Source organism: Saccopteryx leptura, chromosome 2 (genome assembly GCF_036850995.1).
Source record: "Saccopteryx leptura isolate mSacLep1 chromosome 2, mSacLep1_pri_phased_curated, whole genome shotgun sequence".
Taxonomy (NCBI): domain Eukaryota; kingdom Metazoa; phylum Chordata; class Mammalia; order Chiroptera; family Emballonuridae; genus Saccopteryx; species Saccopteryx leptura.
The window spans coordinates 279707946-279721916 of record NC_089504.1 but is presented as its reverse complement, the minus strand read 5'-3'; positions in this window follow the sequence as shown (position 1 = coordinate 279721916).

The window sequence follows — 13971 nt, the reverse complement described above, 5'->3', positions numbered from 1 at the left end:
CTAGACCCTTCACAATCCAGAGATGGCACTAGAGGAATCTACTGAACAAACTTTACTAAAACATGCCTTATTATCCATTAGTGTTTACATATATTTACCTTCTCACTAATTGCTGCCTTAGATACTCAAAGTCTTTTTCCTTTGTCTTGTTGCTTCTCCAAAAAATTTATTGTTAAGAAGCTATATATGCCCTGGCCGGTTGGCTCAGCGGTAGAGCGTCGGCCTGGCGTGCGGGGAACCCGGGTTCGATTCCCGGCCAGGGCACATAGGAGAAGCGCCCATTTGCTTCTCCACCGCCCCCCCTCCTTCCTCTCTGTCTCTCTCTTCCCCTCCCGCAGCCAAGGCTCCATTGGAGCAAAGATGGCCCGGGCGCTGGGGATGGCTCCTTGGCCTCTGCCCCAGGCGCTAGAGTGGCTCTGGTCGCGGCAGAGCGACGCCCCAGAGGGGCAGAGCATCGCCCCCTGGTGGGCAGAACCTCGCCCCTGGTGGGTGTGCCGGGTGGATCCCGGTCGGGCGCATGCAGGAGTCTGTCTGACTGTCTCTCCCCATTTCCAGCTTCAGAAAAATACAAAAAAAAAAGAAAAGAAAAAGAAAAAGAAGCTATATAAACCTAAGTTCTAACTACCCCTTTGAGTTACTCATCACTGAGTACTCTCATGTGTATTCATGTTAATCATACATGTTAACAACTTCTGTTTCTTTTTCTCTTGTTAATCTGTCTATTATTGGTCTAATTTACAAAGGCTCAGACAATTAATCTAAGCTGGGTAGGAAAGAAAACAGTTTTCTTCCCCAATGTTAGGGAAATGCAAGAGCCTTTGGGCTCCTTATGGAGAAGCGGTGAGGGTGATCCAAAAAAGAGAACCTTATGAGTTGTAAAAAGTAGAGAAGGGATTTTAGTTTCTGCTGATGAATATGCACAGCACACATAAAATAACTGTAAACCTGAGCTCTTATTTTAGAGTTAATAATGAAGGGTTTTGTTTGTTTGTTTTGCCACAGACCCTAATTAGACCCCTAGAGTGAGTTCTAGCATTATGCACAATCTGCACACCCTCTGACCCCATGGCTCCTCTACACACACACAACCTGAAGGACACCTGGAAGCAGGTGGGTCGTCAGTTTTAAAGACTTATTTCCAGCTGCCATACAGGAGGTTAACTGGCACTGCCATCCAGCTGATACCTCCTGAAATTGAGCACTGAGATATCCAGCCCCATTTTTTACTTCTCAGATTGATGCTCCATCAGTGAGTTACCCTACTCCCTTTCCCAACCCCTAACTTTTGGTACCTAGAGCACTCCTATTATCTATTTTATGACTCTGCCTGGTATTTTCAAAATCTTGTTCAAAACTCAGGTATTCCAAGATTAAACCCCTGATTAAACTGGCCAAGCTGTGGTCATTGAACATTGCTCCTTCCTTGGGACTCATTACCTACCTAACTCCACATTCATCTTTGTTCTCAGGTTTTGGTTTCTTCTACTCATTCCTGGTCCAAGTTTTCTCCAAGAGTTATCCTTCTTCTTTCATTAGGCACCAACTTGTGACATGAAAGAAGCTACATGCAGTTCTGCCTTAGGATCAAAATCAAATCAACAAATAATTTTTCTTTCTTTCTTTTTCTTTTTTAAGAGAGAGAGAAGGACAGACAGGGATAGACAGACAGGAAGGGAGAAAGATAAAAGCATCAACTCATAGTAGTGACACATTAGTTGTTTATTGATTGCTTTCTCATACGTGCCTTGACTGGGGGACTCCAGCTGAGCCAGTGAACCTTGCTCAAGTCAGCAACCTTGGGCTCAAGCCAGTGACAAACTAGCCACCTTTGGGCTTAAACCAGTGACCATGAGGTCATGTCTATGATTCCATGTTCAAAATGGTTAGACCATGATCAACCCAGATGAGTCTGCTGTCAAGCTGACAACCTCGGGATTTCAAACCTGGGTTCTCAGCATCCCAGACCGACCCTCTATCCACTGCACCACTGCTCGTCAGGCTCAACAAATAATTTTCCAATAGTCATTGTATACAAAACAATCTTAGGATGAGTGTTGGGAGATGAGCAAAGAGAGACAATGAATTGGAGGCTACCCTTGCCTCAAGTAGTTTACAGCTAGTTGGAGAGATCAACATAATCACATAGTGTAGAGAGAATTTATATTATGAGCTTTTAAGATAAATAAAAGTGAAATAGCAGTAAAATAGAAGTGAGAAGGAAGCATAAGAATGTTCAAAGAAGATTAAGTCCATGTAGATAATAAAAAAGACAATGGAAAATATACCTTGGCCTGACCAGGTGGTGGTGCAGTGAATGGAGCATTGGCCTGGGATGCTAAGGACTCAGGTATGAAACCCTGAGGTCACCGGCTTGAGTGTGGGCTTATCTGGTTTGAGCATGGTCTCACCAACTTGAGCGAGGGGTTGCCGGCTTGAATATAGGATCATGGACATGAACCTATGATTACTGGCTTGAGCCCAAAGATGGCTGCTGGTTGCTGGCTTAAGCCCAAGGTCATTGGCTTGAGCAAGGGTCACTGGTTCAGCTGGAGCCCCGGGTCAAGGTACATATGAGAAAGCAATCAATGAACAGCTAAGGTGCCGCAACTATGAATTGATGCTTCTCATCTGTCTCCCTTCTTGTCTATCTGCCCCTGTCTCTCAATCTCCCTCTCTCTCTCTCTCTCTCTCTCTCTCTCTCTCTCTCTCTTGCAAAAAGAAATAAAAAAATACACCTTAAAGCAAGGGTGGAATTAGCCAGACAAAAAGGACAAAGAAGACAAATTATGGCCTCAGGAAATGATATAAACAAAGATACAAGCAGTTCTGCTCTAAGGTTTTTTAAAACATAAATTTGTTTCAATATGAGTCATATATTAGGGAGGAATTTGAGCATAATATAAAGTCAGCATTTGCTTATGTTTGATTTTGCTCTGAGAAACAGTAGGGGAATGAAGAAAAATGCACCCAGCTGAACCAAGGAGGGTAGGATTATGTGAAATGTATATAAACACACCCGTCAAATTTCTACCACTGCCCAAGTTTATAAAGTGTATAACCAAACCTGTCCATAGCTGGTGTTATAGTGTTCTTTCCAATACCATAACTCTCTTTCCAGCACTTTACTGTAACTCATAAGCTGCACCCCTGCCAATAACACTTCCATATGTACAGGTTTGTTTCAAGGTATAGTGCCTTATTTATTTATTTTTTTACCACTTAACATGTGTAACATGCTACCATTTTATTAGTTTTCTGTATATATTTTTGTTGTTGTTATTGACAAAGTTTTTGGGTATTGTGCCCTCTAACCCCATTTTTCCCATAAGCCCTGTTTAATTTCATGACTTTTGGATAGTTTGGTGATTTTTAGGAACATGTATATTATGCTATAACAGAACTGACTATACAGGTTTTAGAATAAAAATAATACTGTATATGAAGTACTGTGAGTAAATGTTTAGGATAACAAATTTACATACAAGAATTTAAGACAAAAGGCTAAAATTAGATCCATCTTTTTATTTATACATTCGTTTGGCAATTATTTATTGCATGCCCACTATATGCTAGACTCTGTTCTATAGCTGGGGATATGGTAGTGAAGAAAAGAGACAAAAAGAGACTCCTGCTTACCAGGAGTTTACATCCTAATTGAAGAGAAAGACAAACACAAGATAAATAAAAATATATAGTATGTTAGATAGTAATCAATGGTAAGAATAAAAAAAAGAAGGCAGGGCTCTTACATCTCAGCCAGTGACAATCCATCCAGACTAAGGAAGACCCAGAAAGTTTGGGGTCACATAAGCCATGGCCACAGCCCCATTGGTGAGCAGAGGAAGCACTAGAGAGGCCGAGGTAATGCTGGGGGCTGGCATCATCACAGTATCAGCTTTGACAAATATCACCCAGATTGCTTTGGGAAAGTTGGGATGATGCATTACCACTGAAAAAGAACCAGAGCTTTTGCCCAACTATCAACTTTAATAAACTGTGGCCCTTGGTCAGTGAGCAGACATAGGTAAATGCTACCAAAAACAAGGCTGGAGCTGTTCCTGTAAGAGGTAGTGTGATGCTGCTACTTAAAGTTCTGGAGGGGAAGCTCCCAAAGCAGCCTGCAATTATGAAGGCCAAATTCTTCAGCAGAAGAGCTGAGGAGAAGATTAGGGTGTTGGTAGGGTCAGTGTGCTGGTAGGTTGAAACCACATAGAAGAAAGTCTGTTAAATGTTCACGAGTACTTTTGTAAAATAAATAAATAAAAAAGCAGGGGAGTCGATATAATGTATCATGGGATGGGTTTAGATATGATGTCAGTGTTATTTATTGCTGTATAACAAATTATTCCCAATTTAACAGCTGAAGATGACTATATTGCAGAGTTTCTAAGGGAAAACAAGACAGAATGGCTTAACTAGAGTGGTTCTGGCTCAGAATCTTTCATAAAATCACAATCAAGGTCTTGGCTCTGAGCTTCCACATTCAACTCACATGGCTCTTGGCAAGATCATTTGCTCATGGGACATGAGCAAATACATATGCCTGACATCTATGGAGGTTACCAGGGTACAATGAGCTAAAGCAGAGTGAATGAGAGGAAGAGAAAGAGAAGGTGTCAAAGAGGTGATGGGGAGGGGACATGCTTTTTCCTTTACCCTAGTGAAATACAAGTTTTGAGCAGAGAAGTGGCATGATATGATTTAGGACTTAACAATGGATCTAATAACAGTGTTGCTATGCTGAGAATAGACCAAAGGGAAGCAAAAGCAGGAGCAAGAAGGCAAGTTAGGAGCTGGGAGATGGTGGTAAGAGGTGATGGTTAGAGGTAAGAGATGATGGCTGTCTAATTCTGAAGACATTTTGAAGGTAGAACAGATAGGGTTTGCTGATGGGTTGACTGTGGGATATGAGAGAAAGGGGAGTCAAATGTAACACCAAGCTATTTTGTCCAAGTAACTTGGAATAATGGAGTTGCCGTTTATCTGTGTCCAGTAAGACTGAAGGAGTAGTGCTAGGGTAAATAGCAGGGATTCAATTTTGGACCCATTAAATTTGAAATGTCTATTAGACATCTACCCCAAGATATTGAGTAAACATTGGATAATCAAGATTGGTGTTCTGGAAAGAGGTTCAGGTTAGAGTTACAAATTGGGGAATTGATCAGATAATGGAATTGAAAGCTCAGAGGCTGAATAAAATCTCCTAAAAAGTAAGTGCAGCTAGAAAGCTGTGAGACCTAAAAACCAAGCCCCCGAAGTCTCTGGGATTGGGGGTGGGGACCAACAGAGATTATGAAAGAATGGTCAGAGAGGTAGGAATCAATCCAGGTGAGTGCTTGTCCTGTAAGCCAAGTGAAGACATCTTTCAAGGAAAACTTAGAGAGACCCCCCCTGTTGCTGAGAGGACAAGAAATGTACATTGGATGGAGCCTGCAGAATTCATTAGCTACCATGATCAGAGCAGGTTCAGCGGAGTAGGTTGAAGATAGAATAAAAAGAGGAAAATTTGAGACTGAATATTCTTTCAAATAATTTTGTGTAAAGGGAATAAGAGTCACAAATTACTGGGGAGAATGGAGTCAAGATGGGTTTTTTGTGGGGGTTTCTTTTGTAAAGATGGGTGATAGAACAGTATATTTTTATAAAATGTTAAGAGGAAAACATTAATGAAAAAGGAAAGGGAGAAGGAAAACTGATGGGGCAAAATCTGGAGCAGGTGAGAGTAGGGAGGATGTAATCTATAAGTGGAGGGGTTGCCGTCATCAAGGAGCATGGACAGCCTGACCAGGCGGTGGCGCAGTGCATAGAGCGTCGGACTGGGATGCCGAGGACCCAGGTTCGAGACCCCAAGGTTGCCAGCTTGAGCGCGGGCTCATCTGGTTTGAGCAAAGCTCACCAGCTTGGACCCAAGGTCACTGGCTCAAGCAAGGGGTTACTCAGTCTGCTGAAGGCCTGCAGTCAAGGCATATATGAGAAAGCAATCAATGAACAACTAAGGTGTCACAATGCGCAACAAAAAACTAATGATTGATGCTTCTCATCTCTCCGTTCCTGTCTGTCTGTCCCTGTCTATCCCCCTCTCTGACTCTCTCTCTCTGTCTCTGTAAAAAAAAAAAAAAAAAAGGAGCATGGACAGTGTCTGCACAATAGCAGGAGAGAAGGCAGAGAGAGCACATGGGCACAGGAACAGGAATGCAGGTAGATGGGTTGAGAACTTCAACTCTGTGTAAGGATAGAGAAAGAAGTAATGTTTGGGAGGAAAAAGGAGGAGATGTGAAAGTGTCCAGGAGAGTGGGAAATATGGCACGATTGCTATGCAACATTAAGGGTTACATAAAATCAATGGCCATGAATTTAAAGCAGACAAGCCAGTGGAGATGTGTGTTCCCAGCCATGTCCAGCTGCATGGGAGTAGGTGCAAAGTAGTAGAAGAGTTAGGTTTAAATAAAGTTACGGGTGGCTAAGTGAGTATGACAATGATAATAGGTGCTATGGTTCTCCTTATATTTTTTTTATAGCTATGAAGGCCACATGTCCTGGTTTGCCCAGGACAGTCCAAGTTTATGCCTGGTTTTCCAAGGTGATTAGCAAGAGTTCCCCCTTTTATTTTCAAAACTGTTTTGAGCTGATACTTCTGACAAGGGCTTAATATCTAAAATTTATAGAGAACTTATAAAAGGCAACACCAAATAAATAATCCAATTAAGCAATGGACAAAGGATCTGAATAGACATTTCTCCAAAGATGGTCAATAGACCTATGAAAAGGTGTTCAACATAACTAATCATTAGAGGATGCAAATTAAAGCTACAATGAGATATTACCTCACACCTATCAGAATGGCTCGCATCAATAAATCAATAAGCAACAAGCTTTGACAAGGATGTAGAGAAAAGGAATCCCTTGTGCATTGTTGGTGGGATTGCAGACTTTTGCAGCCACTGTGGAAAGCAGTATGGTATTACCTCAAGAATATTAAAATGGCCCTGGCCAGTTGGTTCAGCGGATAGAATATTGGACTGGCATATGGATTTCCCAGGTTCAATTCTTGGTCAGGGCACACAAGAGAAGCAACCATCTGCTACTCTCTCCCTCTCTCCCCCTTCTCTTCTTCTTTCCCTCCCGCAATCAGTGGCTCAACTGGCTCCAGCATTGGCCCTGGGCACTGAGGATAGCTTGGTTGGTCCAAGCATCAACCTTAGGCACTAAAAATAGCTCAGTTGATTTAAGCATTGGCCCCAGACAGGGTTGCTGGGTGGATCCTGGTCCAGGCATATGCAGGGAGGCTGTTCCACTATCTCCTCTCTTCTCATGTAAAAAAAAATAATTAAAATGGAACTGCCTTATGACCCAGCAATTCCTCTTCTGGGAATATATTAAAAGAAGCCCAAAAGACTGATTCAAAAGAATATATGCACCTCTATGTTCATTGCAGCGTTATTTACAGCATCCAAGATCTGGAAACAGCCCAATGCCCATCAGAAGATGAGTGAATGAAAAAGTTGTGGTACATTTACACAGTAGAATACTACTCAGCTATAAGAAGGAAGGAAATATAACCTTTTCCAACAGCATTGGTGAACCTGGAGAATATTATGCTAAATGAAATAAGCCAGTCAGGGAAAGACAAGTACCATATAATTTCACTTACTTGTAGGATATAATGAACAAAATAAATTAACAAACAACATAGAAACAGACTTATAGATACAGAAAAAAACAGACTGACTGCTGTTAGAGGGGAAGGTATTGGAGGGTTGGGTGAAAAAGGTGAAGGGATTAAGCAAAGAAACAAAAAGTTCATAGACACAGACAACAGTGTGATGATTATGGGAAGGAAAGTGGGTGGAGGGAGGTAGAGAGGTTAAAGGGGATAAATGGTGATGAAAAGAGACTTCACTTTAGTGTGGTGAATGCGTGTTGCAGTATACAGATAATGCATTAGGAAATGAGACAACTGAAACTATGACCAATGCCACCCCAATAAATTTAATTTAAAAAAGTAAAAATACTGCCTGACCTGTGGTGGTGCAGTGGATGGAACACCGACCTGGAATGCTGAGGTCACTGGTTTGAAACCCTGGGCTTGCCTGGTCAAGGCACATACAACAAGCAACCAATGAACAGCTAGAGTGAAGCAACTACTTCTTGTCCATCTTTCTAAAATCAATAAATAAAATCTTTAAAAAATTAAAATTAAAAAAACTGTTTTTATTTGGGTATTAAATAAAATGATCATTCTATCTAATGCTAACATAAAATCACAACACTTTTGAATAGATCACTTGTCATTGCTTGACTTTTACTGTTTAACTCTTTTTTTTTTTAATTGGGTAGGGGAGAGGCAGACAGACAGGAAGGGAGAGAGATGAGAAGAATCAACTCGTAGTTGTGGCAATTTAGTTGTTCATTGATTGGTTCTCATATGTGCCTTGACAAGGTGGGGGTTCCAGCCGAGCCAGTGATCCCTTGTTCAAGCCAGCAACCTTGGGCTCAAGCCAGCACCTAAGGGGTCACATGGATGATCCCACGTTCAAGCCAGCAACCCCACGCTCAAACTGGTGAGTCTGTGTTCAAGCTGGATGAGCCCACGCTTAAGCCAGTGACCTTGGGGTTTTAAATCAGGACCTCAGCATTGCAGGTCAACACTCTATCAACTGCACCACCACCAGTCAGGCATTGCTTGACTTTTAAAAAAACACTAAATATATTGTTCATTCTCTGAGGTCAGTGTCATGTTTCATACTTTTTGTCTTTTGTATCTAGCCTAACTTTTATATGTGATCTTCTCATCTCACTTAACCCAGCAAAACACTGGTAGCTCAAGACTGGAAGAGCCATTAAAGATCATCCCAGCTTTAGCCAAACTTTTCCAAATCTCAAAAAAAAAAGAATGAGATTGAGGTAATTTACACACCAGAAGGACTTTATATAATTCTGGTCTGGAAGATTACGGGCAAAGTCTTTAGTAGTAAGAGTAGAAGAGAGGCCCTGGCCGGTTGGCTCAGCGGTAGAGCGTCGGCCTAGCGTGTGGAGGACCCGGGTTCGATTCCCGGCCAGGGCACACAGGAGAAGCGCCCATTTGCTTTTCCACCCCTCCGCAGCGCTTTCCTCTCTGTCTCTCTCTTCCCCTCCCGCAGCCAAGGCTCCATTGGAGCAAAGATGGCCCGGGCGCTGGGCATGGCTCTGTGGCCTCTGCCTCAGGCCTAGAGTGGCTCTGGTCACAACATGGCGACGCCCAGGATGGGCAGAGCATCGCCCCCTGGTGGGCAGAGCATCGCCCCTGGTGGGCGTGCCGGGTGGATCCCGGTCGGGCGCATGCGGGAGTCTGTCTGACTGTCTCTCCCTGTTTCCAGCTTCAGAAAAATGAAAAAAAAAAAAAAAAAAAGAGTAGAAGAGAGGCCAGTCAAGACTGAGATTCACCTATGGAGCAGGATTTCAAACTCAAATGTTCTGGTTATCTGTTGTTACATAACAAATCACGCTAAAATTTAATGACTTAAAACTGTAAGGAATGTTTTTATTATCTCTATTTCTGTAGGTCAGAAATTTGAGTAGGGTTGGCTAGATAGTTGTGGCCTGGGATCTCTTATAGGACTGCAGTCAGCTGGCTAGAGCTGAAACAAAAGGGATCTGAACAGTTTAGGGGGATGTCTCTCCCTCTCAGGCAGTCACAGGACCTCTCCACATGGTCTCCTGCTTGAGCTAATTTCAGGTTGCTTCTTCCATGGAGACCTCAGGGTATTGTTTACATGATGGCTGAGAACTTCAAGGATGAATGTGCTGGAGGTTTAGCCTTGGAAGTCACAGTGTTATTTCTCTCACAAGTCTGCCTGGTGTCAACGGAAGAGGATGTGGAAATCACTTCTCAATGGGAGAAGTGTCAAAGTCACTTTATAAGATCACACGAGATGGGCAATGTGTCTTGCCTATTTTTGGAAAATATAATTGTTATGCCAAGTTTGGGTTCTTACACCTTACCTCTTTCCAGGAAGTCTTGTTAGAAGGCTCAAGACCACGTTTTTGTTTATTTGTTGACCTTAATCATTTTTATGTTAAGAATCCTAGCCCAAACTAGACTTTTTACTTAGCTCCTCTCCCTGATATGTGGTGATGTGTACAAAGGCTTTGCTCTGTGTCTAAAGGGTTTAGGGAATGGAGATTGTAGGTTTTACCTCCTCAGAGGTACACTTGACAGTGTCATATGAACAAACAGCTCCATTTCAGCAGTTCAAGAGATTTATCAGGATACTACTGATGATTGATTAGATTTTTAAAATTAAATTTAGTGGTTTTTAAAATTTTTTTTGATTGATTGATTTGAGAGAGAGAGAGAGAGAGAGAAGAACATAGATCTGTCACAGGAACATAGATCTGTTCCTGTCTGTGACCTGACCGGGAACCAAACTAGCAACTTCTGCACTTGGAGACGGTGCTCCAACCAAGCTATCCGGCCAAGGCTGGATTAGTTGTTGTTGTTTTCTTAATTTCTGTGTAACAAATTACCACAGTTTAGTGGCTTAAAACACCACCCACTTATCATCACACAGTTTCTGTGGGTCAAGAATCTGGCATGTTTTAGCTAGTCTCTGCTCATGGTGTCACAAGGTTGAAATCAAAGTGTCAGCTGGTTTGTCCTCACCTGGAGGCTCAGCTACAGGAAAGTCCATTTCCAACTCCTTCAGGTTGTTATACAGCTGATTTCCTTGTTGGTTGTATGACAGGAGTCCTTATTTTCTTGCTGGCTATTAGCTGGTCTTCCAGGCCAGCTGCAGAATCTCTTTTATGCTTCAAATCTCTAACTTAAGGATGAGCCCTGTCCCTTTTAAAGGATTACCTAATTAGGTCAGGTCCATCCAGGATAATCTCCTTTTTGAATAGTTCAAAGTTAACTGATCTGTAATCTTAATTACATCTGCAGAATCCCTCCAATTTTGTCAGATAACATAACCTAATCATGGGAGTGAAATTGATCTTATTCATGGGTCCCACATCATTCAATAGGAAGAGAGCCTGACCAGGTAGTGCAATGGATAGAGCACTGACCTGGAACACTGAGGACCCAGGTTTGAAACCCTGACATTGCTGGCTTGAGTGTGGGATCATAGACATGACCCCATGGTTGCTGGCCTGAACCCAAGGTCTCTGGCTTGAGCAAGGGGTCACTGGGTCAGCTGAAGCCCCCCCCCCCCATCAAAGGCACATATGAGAGAGCAGTCAATGAACAACTAAGGTGTTACAACAAAGAATTGATGCTTCTCATTTCTCTCCCTTCCTGTTTGTCTGTCTCTATCTGTCCCTCTCTCTGTCTCTCTCTCTCTCATTAAAAAAAAAAAAAAAGTTATTTTAAAAAAAGTAATTTATAAAGAGATAAAGAGAGATTAAAATAAATGGAAAATCAAAACTATAGTAAAAGACATTCTAAAAAGAGATAAACCATAAAGTTAAAAGTGATAAGAAGAAACAAAAAAATATGCTTGAGAACAAAAAATTTAAGTGAACAAAAGAAAGAGGTATAAAACAGTAAGAAAAGGCAGCACTTTAAGAACAATTAAACTGTGCCAAATTAGTTCATAGTAAAAAGTGATTAAGGTACATATCTCTATAGCATTTCAACTGTTTATCTGAAACCTATGTGTTCTTGTGGACCAATGTCATCTCATTAAATTTAATTTCTAAATTAAAAAACAAACAAACAACAAAAAAAACCAAGTAGTAGAATATCAGAAGCTATATAAATTAGTAATATGAAATTAGGGGGAGAGTGAATGATTAAAAGGACTCTTGCATGTGCCTGACTGGGATCCACCTGGCATGCCCACTAGCAGATGATGCTCTGCTCATCTGGAGCGTTGCTCCATTGCAACCGGAGCCATTCTAGCACCTGAGGCAGAGGCCATGGAACCATCCTCAGTGCCAGGGCCAACTTTGCTCCAATGGAGCCATGGCTACAGGAAAAGAAGAGAGAGATAGAGAGAAAAGAGAGGGGGAAGGGTGGAGAAGAAGATAGACGCTTCTCCTGTGTGCCCTGATCAGGAATCGAACCCAGGACATCCACACACCAGGCCGGTACTCTACCACTGAGCCAACCAGCCTGGGCCCAAATAACTTTTTAAAACTAAAATAATAAAAGTAAATAAAATGTAAGAAGTAAGGAATCATGATAAGAGTCTAAATATGGAGTAACACCAAATTCAAAAGCCTAGCAATCTCATGCTAAGTCAACAGAGTACTTTAAGCTGAAGCAGCCGTAAAGCCCAACATACCATGTGAGTGTCTTTCTCAACCAGGGTTCCTCATTTGAACCACAATACAAAGAAAATTATTTGAGTGATTATTTTCTCAATTCTCCAAAAGATGGTACATAACTAGTACTATTTAAATGCAAAGGAGATAAATTAATTCATTACTCACAGTGGAAGCCTAGAACATCAGAGCTTAATTCTCTCTCCAGACTGGCTGATCTATGTCCAAAAGAATGTAAGTGAGAAAGGATCAGTCTATTTGATGTAGAGTTCTGTGATGCTTTTGAGAGACAAGTGTTATGTGACAAGTGGAAACTAAAGTCAGATTCCTGGAACATTTTTTCACTCAAGAGTGGCTCAATCAGGTGATGACTGACTAAAGTACAAGTAAGTCACTTAGGATCATTTACTGAAAATAATAAAGCCATCAACAGATGTCTTGACTTTACCCAGAGGAATTCAGAGAAGTAGCAGAGAACATTCTTTTATTTGATTTTACTCCATCAGCCTCTTGGCCAAAGGCACAGGGAGGAGTTTTTTTAAAAAAATAAGGCTTCTCCAAGTTCACATTGTGATGGGCCAAAACCATCTTGTAAGTAAGGACTAATGCTAGACCAGTCCCAGATGTTCCTTTTTTTTTTATCCCCTCCGGCATTACATAAGTGAAAAAACAAATGACTGCTACTTTCACACAATTGTACTCCTTGCCAAGAGACCTCTACAAAAGCTTAGTTAGACTTCCTCAACTCTTGAACAATCCATAGAACTCACTGCCCACCAGAATTTCACTTATGGGTGCAACCAGCTAAATTCTGCTTGACTTCTTTGCTGCAGGGACATGGTTGATCACTCTTTTCTTGAAACACTTACTTGATTATATTAGCTATCTTTGTTGTGTAACAAATTACTCCAAAACTTTACTCACTTAAAACAACAAATAATTATTATCTCACAGTTTCTGTAGGGCATGAATTCCAGAGCTGGATGGTTTTATTCAAAGTCATCTACTTATAGTTGGGCTGTTGGCCAAAACTGCAGTCATCTGAAGGCTTGGCCGGGGCTGGGAACCTACCAAGATGCCTCATTCACATGGTTTTAGACAGAAGACCTCAGTTCCCTTCTGGTTCTCGGCAGGAAGCCTCAGTCCCTCATTATGTGGAGGTTTCCACAGTCTGTCTGTGAGTCCTCACAACATAGCATAACTTCCTCCGGAAAGACAAAGGAGGAATTTGTAGTCATTTCATGACGAAGCCTCCTAATTCACATATTGTCACCTCCACTTTGTTCCATTTCATAGAAGTGAGCCTTTAAGTCTAGCACATACTCAAGAGGAGGAGAATAAGACTGCCTTTTAAATGGAGGAATATTGTAGGGAAATACCAAACTTTTTCCCTCTACCCTCTTAGGTTTATTGGCTGGGGCCCTACAAATTAGATTGGCAAAAGAGATTAATAAGAGAAAAACAGTTTGTTAACACAAGCAGAGCTCATACATGCAGGAAAAACAATAATGAGTAAGTCAGAAGGGTGATTAGAACTTCGGTTTATAGCATCTCAACAAAAAAACAATAAATTTGTAGAGAAGTGATAAGACAAAAAAAAATGCGTTTAGGTTTCCAAGAGTGGAAAACTAATATATGGGGAAAACTTATGGAAGAGAAGAGTTATTTCAGTAAGGTTCGTTGTGTCTCAGTGCTATCTCTGGTGATTAAGAGCCGAGACCTGCT